The sequence below is a fragment of the Palaemon carinicauda genome, chromosome 37, assembly GCF_036898095.1.
Source record: "Palaemon carinicauda isolate YSFRI2023 chromosome 37, ASM3689809v2, whole genome shotgun sequence".
Lineage (NCBI taxonomy): Eukaryota > Metazoa > Arthropoda > Malacostraca > Decapoda > Palaemonidae > Palaemon > Palaemon carinicauda.
In genome coordinates this window covers 49,123,403-49,132,450 of record NC_090761.1, presented here as the reverse complement: position 1 = coordinate 49,132,450, position 9,048 = coordinate 49,123,403, and the positions used below count along the sequence as shown (strand labels likewise).

General features: G+C 33.7%; 1 long non-coding RNA gene across 1 annotated transcript; it reads left to right on the top strand.

Moving 5' to 3' along the window:
- Positions 1 to 368: 368 nt before the first annotated feature.
- LOC137629088 (uncharacterized) lies at positions 369 to 8,513 on the top strand. Its single transcript, XR_011041445.1, has 3 exons — positions 369 to 499; positions 7,286 to 7,347; positions 8,210 to 8,513. It is a non-coding gene; the product is annotated as an uncharacterized lncRNA (long non-coding RNA).
- Positions 8,514 to 9,048: the final 535 nt, after the last annotated feature.

Sequence of the window (9,048 nt, the reverse complement as noted above, 5' to 3'; positions counted from 1 at the left end):
CTTAATAGCAATTATATTAGGGTGTTCTATTCTTTTAGTATATAAATTTTTTTTCTGTAATGAGGATCAAACGAATTCGGACATGAAATAATATATACAAAACTCTAAAACCGTTACCACCATCCCAATTGCTCCAAATCAATAACTGCGAGCAATTGGTTATGTAAATATAGGTTATTGGTAGTTGAGCAAAGACCGTAGAGGGTAGTTAGGATATCGCCTTATCCCTAAGCCAATCAGAAGTCGTTTCCCCGTCCACGCTTTAACAGTATTGAATCTTTGACTCCTGATTGGCTGGCCGAAAGTTAACAGAAAGATGTTACCGGCAAAATGAGGGCTCAAAACTGACTTTGAGAATCGGGTAATTTTCTCCCAGTTTAGGCTCTGATGGCGTCGCCTCTGCATTACATCTGCTGGTACTTCGTGGTGGAAAGTTGGAGTGATAAATCCAGCCGGCTTTTAAGTTAGTCCATACCAAAATATCTTGAACGTCGTAGAGGTAAGGGAATGATAGTATTTTCATTGAAATGTTTAATTATGTTAACTGTCTCCATAAATATAAGTGCAGAGAACTTAGGTTTGGAAGATATCGATCGTACCAGTATTAGTGGTTTTGTCTGTTGCGTTCAACTTTTGAATTCATTTAAAACTATGGAGTTTTAACCTAGGGTCGATAACTTTTTTTTTTTAATCGGCGTTTAAGAACCACATTGCACGAAAAGAGCACCGTTGGACCCCTTCAAATGCTTATAATATAGTTCTCCGGGTGAAACTATTTGGTAGTACTTATTGCCATACTTAATAGCGTAACTAGGACTATAATTACCCGAAGATAATACTTTTAGCTCTTGGATAACCTTGTAAAGTCGAAAGTTTTAGTTTACATATTTACGCATTTTATTTATTCGCCTTTTTTTCGAATTCTCTCGTACTTCCATTTATCAAATTTTTCTTGGTATAAGTGATTGACGCTATAGTTTTTAGACTACAAAAAATAAATTACCCCCTGACTTAATTAGTAGTATTTGCTGGTGTTTTGCTACTTACAGACATTATTTACGATTGTATTGTGTTTTTGTGAAAACATTTCGGACAAGATAATAAGACCTCGTATATATAGATGGATCGGGAATAAAAGCCATATTTTTTTAGTATTGTCAAATCTACTAAAATCTAATGTTGTAATTCCAAGATAAAAATACTTTTAGTGAAAGTTTGTTCAAAAGTTGGTCAAATTATTGGTTCTTTTCCTTATGGTAATTTTACGCTAAACTTAATTCGTGTCCCAGATTATATTTTTTGGTTGCGAACAGCTTAATCCTCTATAGTTTATCGTACATCAGAAGGTTTGGGTCCTTAGTTTTTGGATTAACTTTTTTTTCCTTTATTTTGGTGTGGGTTGACTATATTTTTTTTTTTACTGAGCTAGAAGTTTTTCTTAGTTTTTTTTTCTTTACTGTGGTCTAGGAGAGATTGTTTTAACGGGTATAGGATAGGTATTTTTTTTTTTACTGTAGTTTAGGAGAATTTTTCTTTACTGGGAGCTAGAAGTTTTTTTTAATTGAGCTAGGAATTTTTTTATTGAGCTTGTAGGTATTTTTTACTAAGGTAGAATTGTTTTTTTCTGAGCTAGGAGAAGTTTTGTTTACTGTGAGCTAAGTTTTTTTTCTTTAACTGTGAGCTGGTTTTTTACTGTTAGTTTTTTTACTGTGAGCTAGTCTTTTTTTTTTACTGAGGTGTTTTTTTACTGTGCACTAGTTTTTTTAACTGATAGTTGTTTTTACTGTGAACTAGTTTTTTTTACAGAGATATTGTTTTTACTGTGAGCTAGGAGTTTATTTTACTGTGAGCTAGTGTTTTTACTGTGAGCTAGGAGTTTTTTTTTACTGTGAACTAGTTTTATTTAGCGAGCTAGTTTTTTTTAGTGAGCTAGTTTTTTTTTACTGTGAGCTAGGAGTGATTTTCGTTTTACTGTGAGCTAGGAGTTTTTGTTTTTGTTTTACTGAGCTAGTTTTTTTTTACTGTGAGCTAGGAGTTTTTGTTTCTGTGAGGTAGTTTTTGTTTTACCTTGAGATAGTTTTTTTTACTGTGTTAGTTTTTTTTACCGTGTTAGTTTTTTTTACTGTGTTAGTTTTTTACTGTGAGTTAGTTTTTTACTGTGAGTTAGTTTTTTAATGGGAGCTAGTTTATTTTTAATGCGAGCTATTTTTTTTACCGTGAGCTAGTTTATTTACTGTGAGCTAGTTTTTTTTTTACTGAGCAAGTTTTTTTTGTTTTACTGTGAGCTAGGAGTTTTTTTGTTTTACTATGAGCTAGGAGTTTTTTTTTATTTACCGATTGTTTTTTTACTGTGAGCTAGTGTTTGTTTTATTGTGAGCTAGGAGTTTTTGTTTTACTGTGAGCTAGTTTTTTTTACTGTGAGCTAGTTTTTTTACGAGTTTTTTTTTACTGTGAGCTAGGAGTTTTTTTTTTTACTGTGAGCTAGGAGTTTTTTTTACTGAGCTAGTCTTTTTTACAGATTTTTTTACTGTGAGCTATTTTATTTTACTGAGCTAGTTTTTATTTTACTGAGCTAGTTTTTATTTTACTGAGCTAGTTTTTATTTTACTGAGCTAGTTTTTATTTTACTGAGCTAGTTTTTATTTTACTGAGCTAGTTTTTTTTTTACTGTGAGCTAGGAGTTTTTTTTTTTACTGTGAGCTAGGAGTTTTTTTTTTACTGTGAGCTAGGAGTTTTTTTTTTTTACTGTGAGCTAGGAGTTTTTTTTTACTGTGAACTAGTTTTTTTTTTTACTGTGAGCTAGGTTTTTATTTTTACTGAGCCTGGAAAGGTTTTTTATACTGAGCTAGGAAAAGTTTTTTTCTGAGCTAATTGAGTTTTTTCTACTGAGCTAGTTTTTTTTTCACTGAGCTAGTTTTTTTTTACTGAGCTAGTTTTTTTTTTACTGAGCTTGTTTTTTTTACTGTGAGCTAGGAGAGTTTTTTTTTCTGTGAGCTAGGTTTTTTTTACTGTGAGCTAGAAGAGTTTTTTTTTTTACTGAGCTAGAAGAGTTTTTTTTTTTTACTGTGAGCTTAGGAGAGGGTTTTTTTTATTGTGAGCTAGGAGAGGTTTTCTTCTACTGTGAGCTAGAAAAGGTTTTTATTACTGTGAGCTAGAAAAGGTTTTTATTACTGTGGGCTAGATGTTTTTTTTACTGTGAACTAGTTTTTTTTTTTTTACTGTGAGCTAGGTTTTATTTTTACTGAGCCTGGAAAGGTTTTTTATACTGAGCTAGGAAAAGTTTTTTTTCTGAGCTAGTTTTTTCTGTGAGCTAGGTTTTTTTTTCTGTAAGCTGAAGTTTTTTTTACTGAGCTAGGAAAGGTTTTTTACTGAGTTAGTATTTTACTGTGAGCTAGGAGAGGTTTTTTTTTTACTGAGCTATAGGTTTTTTTTTTTACTGAGCTAAAGGTTGTTTTTTTAACGAGCTTTGATGGTTTTTTTTTACTGTGAGCTAGGTTTTTTGTTACAGTGAGCTAGGAATGTTTTTTTACTGTGAGCTAGGTTTTTACTGTGAGCTAGGTTTTTTTTAACTGAGCTAGAAGTTTTTTAGTGTGATAGGTAAGGTTTTTTATTGAGTCCGGTTTTTTATTGAGTCCGGTTTTTTTTACTGTGAGCTAGGAGACGTTAGTATTTACTGTGAGCTAGGAGAGTGTTTTTTATTTACTGTGAGCTAGGAGTTTTTTTTTACTGTGAGCTAGGAGAGTTTTTTTTTTTTTTTTTTACCGTGAGCTAGGAGTTTTTTTTACTGTGAGCTAGGAGAGGTTTTTTTTTACTGTGAGCTGGGAGAGGGTTTTTTGTTTACTGTGAGCTAGGAGAGATTTTTTGTTTACTGTTAGGTAGGAGAGGTTTTTTGTTTACTGTTAGGTAGGAGAAGTTTTTTTTACTGTTAGGTAGGAGAGGTTTTTTTTACCGAGTTAGTTTTTTTTTTTACTGAGCCAGGAGAGGTACTTTTTTACTGAGCTAGTTTTATTACTGAGCTAGGAGTTTTTTTATTACTGTGAGCTAGGAGAGGTTTTTTTTACTGTGAGCTAGGAGAGGGTTTTTTTTTACTGAGCTTGGTTTTTTTTACTGAGCTCTTTTTTTTTTTTTCTTCTTTTTTTTACTGAGCTTGGAGAAGTGTATTTTTACCGAAAGTTAGACGAGGTTTTCTTTTACCGAGGACTAGGCGAGGTTTTTTTTTAATTAGAGGTAGAAGTTTTTTTTACAGAGCTAGGCGAGGTTTTTTTTTACCGAGAGCTAGGCGAGGGTTTTTTTTACCGAGAGCTAGGCGAGGGTTTTTTTTTACCGAGAGCTAGGCGAGGTGTTTTTTACCGAGAGCTAGGCGAGGTGTTTTTTTTACCGAGAGCTAGGCGAGGGTATTTTTTTTACCGAGAGCTAGGCGAGGGTTTTTTTTTTTACCGAGAGCTAGGCGAGGTTTATTTTTACCGAGAGCTAGGCGAGGTTTTTTTTTTTTACCGAGAGCTAGGCGAGGTTTTTTTTTTTTTACCGAGAGCTAGGCGAGGTTTTTTTTTTTACCGAGAGCTAGGCGAGGTTTTTTTTTTTTTTTACCGAGAGCTAGGCGAGGTTTTTTTTTTTTTTACCGAGAGCTAGGCGAGGTTTTTTTTTACCGAGAGCTAGGCGAGGTTTTTTTTTACCGAGAGCTAGGCGAGGTTTTTTTTTACCGAGAGCTAGGCGAGGTTTTTTTTTACCGAGAGCTAGGCGAGGTTTTTTTTTACCGAGAGCTAGGCGAGGTTTTTTTTTACCGAGAGCTAGGCGAGGGGTTTTTTTTTACCGAGAGCTAGGCGAGGGGTTTTTTTTTACAGAGAGCTAGGCGAGGGTTTTTTTTTACCGAGAGCTAGGCGGGTTTTTTTGTTTTTACTGTGGCCTAGTAGTAAAACACCTGCTGTGGGCTATGACAGGTATTTTACTGTAGGTTAGGACAGGCATCTTATTGTGGGCTAGGACAATTTGTTTTTAAAACTGTGGGCTAGGACAATTTGTTTTTAAAACTGTGGGCTAGGACAATTTGTTTTTAAAACTGTGGGCTAGGACAATTTGTTTTTAAAACTGTGGGCTAGGACATTTTCTTCAACTGTGGGCTAGGACATTTTCTTTTTTAAAACTGTGGGCTAGGACATTTTCTTTTTTAAAACTGTGGGCTAGGACATTTTCTTTTTTAAAACTGTGGGCTAGGACATTTTCTTTTTTAAAACTGTGGGCTAGGACATTTTCTTTTTTAAAACTGTGGGCTAGGACATTTTCTTTTTTAAAACTGTGGGCTAGGACAATATTTTTTTTAAAACTGTGGGCTAGGACAATATTTTTTTTAAAACTGTGGGCTAGGACAATATTTTTTTTAAAACTGTGGGCTAGGACAATATTTTTTTTAAAACTGTGGGCTAGGACAATATTTTTTTTAAAACTGTGGGCTAGGACAATATTTTTTTTAAAACTGTGGGCTAGAATAATTTTTTTTTAAACTGTGGGCTAGGACAATTTTTTCTTTTAACTGTGGGCTAGGACAATTTTTTTTAAAAAACTGGGTTAGGACTTTTTTTTTTAAACTGGGCTAGGACATTATAGTTATATCCTGTGGGTTAGGATATGTTCAGGGCTAGTTTGAGGATTGGATTTATTCATGGCAGATTTATAAGGGAGCATGGGGGACAATTGCTCCTGGCCCCCCTGTCTGAGCAAGAATTGGGGCAACACGATGAAAGTAAACTAAAGATAGGACAAGAAAGAGAAATGAGTGATATAATACAAACCTAACTTCAGCCTCAGAGTAAGTAATATTTCACCCAAAGAGGGGCTAAAGTGCAGATGTCTCAATGTCATTTTATATCAATGGTTTGTTGCCTTACAACAATAGTGGGTAATGCAGTATACCAATCGGTGTACGACAAATTCAATGTAGTGGTCAACTTGTGTACTTTATCTGATGCGGAGATAAAGTTGAGAAATTCGTGCTTTTCCCAGACTTCAGTAACAGTAGTGTTACCAGCTTTGGCCAAGCTCAGGCCATGTGCCTCTCCATCCCGAAAAAAATTTTGTTGCATGATGGGCTTCCTGATACCTTTCCAGATGTTAAAGTAGCCCTTAGAATATATCTTAGTGATGGTTACTTATTGTTCAGGAGAAATGGTATTTAGCATATTGACACTGATAAAAAAAACTGATGAAAGGGTGAGTGCTTGGCTTGTTAGATGTAAGCCTAGAAAGTATCGTTATAAAAAAAAATTTACATTTGGCCTTAAAGAAATTACGGTAAGGTGTAGGAGAGAAATTTGTAGTCACCAAAAAATAACTAATTTCCGTATTGAAAAATAGGCTATACACCGTAATAATCCATGACTTTTGAACATAAATCTTCTAGTAAATTGCCAGATAATATAAGCTGAATAATGTGGCCATAGTTATTTTTAGTCTATGAAATTGGGGGAACTGAAATGAAAGTTTTGTACAAAACCCTATTTTAGAAATTTCTTAGTTTAATAAAAAAAAAAAAAATTAAATGGATAATCTCTCCCTAAGTGTCCCCCTCCCCCAATTACTATAGCTGGGCCTTTATTATTGTGAATTGTCAACATTTACAAAAAAGTAAAGACGGTAATGGCTAACTTTGACTTAATTTATCACTCTACCTACTAATCAGTCTAAAAATTTAAGTAATATCTTGTATCAATTTTATCCTGCACGAAATTCTTGACCTATTATGTAGCAGACCTGGGCTGCTGTTTCCTTTATTGGTATCGTACTATTCAGAATCTTGTCTAGTGCACCATTGGATCACATTTTATTGGATCAAATGCTCAACTGTTAAGATTTCCCTGTATTTAACACTGTAAGATTACAATATTTGACTTAGTGGCATAAATGGACTAAAATTTCAATGTTCGTAGTTGATCATTTAAGTTCATAGGTTGGTATTTTGTCCCAGCCCCGATGTTATGAAACAAACGGGGGAAAAGGCTGCTGTATAGTTAATCTGATGTTAGGTTAATCTGATGTTAGGGTGAGAAAGTATGCCATTAGTTGGATATTAATCTACTTGCATATAGCCTCATACTCTTAGATACAGGGACTAAAAATGTTATAAAAGAAACGAGATTAAAATCTAATAGGACCTGTCGGCAGGATATTACCCATACTTTGAATTTTAGACATTTAAAGCAAGGTTTGTTAGCAATCTCTTAAGTTTTTAATTTCATTGAAAATTTTCATTTGCTGCTTCTAATAACTGATCTTTTTTCAAATATTTTCCTAGGTGAGATAGCTGTCAACTGAAGATTGTTTAATCAAATTAAGAATGAAGCAGTCAGTTTATTGGTATGTAAAGTGATTTGTGAAGTAAATTGTTCATAACCTGAAATGATTAAACTAAGTAAAGTTAATTAAATTTAGTAACTGTTAAATAGAACTGTTTATTAAAAAGAGAAATCTAGTACATTGATTTCACTGTTTGTCAGAATAATACTTACAATTGTATCAAATGTTAATGGATCAAACTATCAAACTTTAGTGAATTAAGGTAGAATTTGGTAGTTAGCGAGTTGAAGATAAATGTTAACGGTTCGTTAATTTTTGCTGGATTAAGGGCTAAATTTTAAGTAATGGATTTGTGTAATTTTCTCAAGGATAAAAGTCAAAGGATGTATATTTTAAAGTTTAACTTTTAATCTTGCATTAATTATTCTGATAATCTTGGAATACAGTAATCAAAAGGTCATGTCAAAACTCCAAATGGTAAATTATTCACATTAAAGTACATTGAGACCTATTTTCATATTTCAGGCATAAATATTTGTATGTTTGCAATACAGGAAAAGTTTTACTTGCTTTAATTTGAATAGTTATGTGTTTTAAATGTCAGGTTTTAAGAATCATTGGATGAAAATTCCAAGCACTGAAAGCCTTATCTTAGTAGAACAAGATTAAGTGGGTTTGCAAATTGTATTGGTGGGATGGGCCAGTAAATAAACTTAAGCTTAAATGAAGATGTAAATTATATATGCAAGCGATTGTAATGTCAAGTTTGGCCAAGACAAAATTGGTCTTTTTTTTTTTTTTTTCTTCTTAATTCTGCTTCATGAATGTGACATTATTGGTTAGAGTAATCAGTTCATAAATGGCTCAGTAGAATTGGCCATCATGCCCAGCCATTTTTATAATCTAAGAATTCCCTTTTCAGGACTAGTGAATCGTCAAGGCTATGAACACCCATTACAACCTTTGGCCCAACCGTTAAGATGTACTGCAAACCTTCATTGGAAGAAATTGAACAGAGCAAACTTTAAGGAAGAAAATTACAAATATGCTGAAAATAATCTCGGAGCTTGAAACTCATGCCATGAAGTCTCAAGCGAAAGTTATGCTACGAACAGTAAACGAAATCTCATCTGGAGTTTTGTATTTTATAGTAATTTTATCAAATACCTGTCTACACCTCGAGGGATTTTGGTGATTTTGAGTTTATTATTAAACACTGACAAAGCTGTTGAATCTATTTGCACATATAAAAAGGGCACTTTGACAGTGAGGCACTTTGACACGACTTTTTCATTTAGATCCTGAGACTGGACTTTTTCATTTAGATCCTGAGACTGGACTTTTTCCATTTAGATCCTGAGACTGGACTTTTTCCATTTAGATCCTGAGACTGGACTTTTTCCATTTAGATCCTGAGACTGGACTTTTTCCATTTAGATCCTGAGACTGGACTTTTTCCATTTAGATCCTGAGACTGGACTTTTTCCATTTAGATCCTGAGACTGGACTTTTTCCATTTAGATCCTGAGACTGGACTTTTTCCATTTAGATCCTGAGACTGGACTTTTTCCATTTAGATCCTGAGACTGGACTTTTTCCATTTAGATCCTGAGACTGGACTTTTTCCATTTAGATCCTAGGACTGGACTTTTTCTTATTTCATCCTCAGACTGGACTTTTTCTTATTTCATCCTCAGACTGGACTTTTTCTTATTTCATCCTCAGACTGGACTTTTTCTTGTTACATCCTGAGACTGGACT